Below are 2,343 nucleotides of genomic sequence, written 5' to 3' on the forward strand. Positions count from 1 at the left end.
CAAGCGAATTAAAAGCAGATGCAACGAATGGATAACTTACTAATCGTGGCTGTTGATCTGTTCCATGCAACGAAGCGAACATACACGACCAACCAACCACCCCAAAAAACACAGTCTACGAAGCTTTCACTCTACAGGAATTTCAAGCTTTCCTTCTCAAATCCGATTTCTTGCCACCGACACTCTATCTTGAAAGCTACCACGGATAGAGATAACCCCTCTCAGAAGAACGTTTTTATTCGTCAAATGCTTGATAACACACAGACGAAACTATATACCAGTTTCACCGGAGATCTAGAGAATGCATCAAAGCTGGAAGAATATAGCGCGCTGTCGTCGCAGATGGAAAAAATCGAACAAGAAACTTTGGCTACTCTCTGACCTCTAATTTCTGTTCACAGATTTTTTAAAATCGCGCTATATTTCTTTCAACAAATTCATCGACATACATGTGTATATATATATATATACACGTTATATACACCGGTGAAACTTGGTATTTACAAATGAAAACGTTCTCTTAAAAATATCCGCATCCGAAGACGGCGAAGCTTGAAAAATTTCGATGGCAAAAATATTTTTGAAAATTTCAATTATCATATATTATCCATTCGATGCCGTTCGAAACGCAACAAGCTGTGTTTCTGCCGAAAGCAACCAATACCACTGCACCAGTCGGTTCTTCTCGACTAAATCACCGAAATAGTGGACTCTCGACGATACAACACAACAGCGTAAGTACTATAAGCGCGACGTTATCCTTCGTTATCTCATCTACGCATGATATTACTGTGTATAATTGTCTCGCTTCAAACTATATTGACAAACGACATTTTTTTCATCTAAATGAGAAAAAAAACCATCGGTAGTTATGTATGAAACATTTTTTTTTCTCTCCCTTCTCTCTCTCTCTCTCTCTTACTCGTTTCTTCTCTTCGCTCGTTCGTAAATCGTTCAGCGGCCCAATTGATCTTTGGCAGAATCACACGCTTTTCGATACATTACTTCGCTCTCTCTTTTTTTTCCCTTTTTTTTTTCTTTTTTCTTTCGTGCCCCTTATCGCCGTGCACGCTTATTCCGTGCGGATAATATCTCTGTGTATTTTCTTAGCTAGTTCAGGTCCTGCCCTTTTCTTTACAATCGCTCATGTTTATTTAAGATATTACCCTTCGATACGAAATAATAAAATTCTAAGTTGAACGAGTTCCTTGAAGTCGTTTGGAAGCAGTCTTTCAGCTTTTTCTTCATCTTTTTTTCTTCTCGCACGCGTTAAAACACAAAAGTCGTCGTACACATACATTTTTGCCACTTTCTTCTTACGTCTCTTTTTCACCATGTTGATCTCTCTCTCTCTCCTTTCTTCGCTCTTTTTTCCAGCGAGCGCACGTACGCCCACGCGTTTATATCTTCTCTCTTCTCTTCCCTTCTCTTCATTTTTTCCATATCTCGTGCAATTAAATGTACAAATATATCTATACACACGTTTAAAACTGATGGAAATTAGAAGTTGTATTCCAGTCTGACTAGCTATTGACCGTCTCTCCTGAAAAAAATATTGTGTCTGTCATTAGGTGTATATTTGGCGGAGGTGCTTTAGTGCGGTCGTAAATTAAAAATACGTTAAACGGCGATATCGTTCGATTTCTAGCCGCAGCGAGAATATATAAATTAACATTTAAAATTTCTACTTCGAATCTTCCGCTAAAAATTTGAATATCGTCGTTAACTGGTAAAAATTGATTTGCATAGTCGTAGAAGATCAAGCACGCAAATAAATTTTTAAAATACAATACAATTCAAAGAATCAATTTCGAGTTTACATTGAACACTCGTAAATGAGTCTCGAACTCTCCCTTATCTCGCTCAAACTGATATCTCGACGCTCAGATTACACGCATACACTTTGACGCCTGACCGAGTTTTTACAACCGCACTAATGCAATTTTTCCACCAATTATACACGTACGCGACGCGCAAACATGGGATTCTAATCGCATATAGCTACTGTCTGTGTATACGAATATGTATGTGTACGTGTATGTGTGCGCATGTATATACGTGAGCAGAATGAGCGTGTACATAAAATCGTGTATATACGAAAATCGGTTTCGTTTCGTTTCGTTTCTTTGTTCCTTTTTTGAATTTTTTAAAAGGGCGAAAGGAGTATGGGGGAACAAATGATCATTGCAAAATATCATTTCGATCAATCGTTCCTCTAATCTGTTTTTCCAGTGTATAAACGATTCCTTCTCGTTTCTAGGCTAATCAAGAAATCACCGCGCGCCATTACGTAGATTAATCGTTCTAGTTAGAGTATAATCGTTAGAGTAAATTATTACAACC

This window comes from Habropoda laboriosa, unplaced genomic scaffold (assembly GCF_001263275.1).
Source record: "Habropoda laboriosa isolate 0110345459 unplaced genomic scaffold, ASM126327v1 scaffold561, whole genome shotgun sequence".
Taxonomy (NCBI): Eukaryota; Metazoa; Arthropoda; class Insecta; order Hymenoptera; family Apidae; genus Habropoda; species Habropoda laboriosa.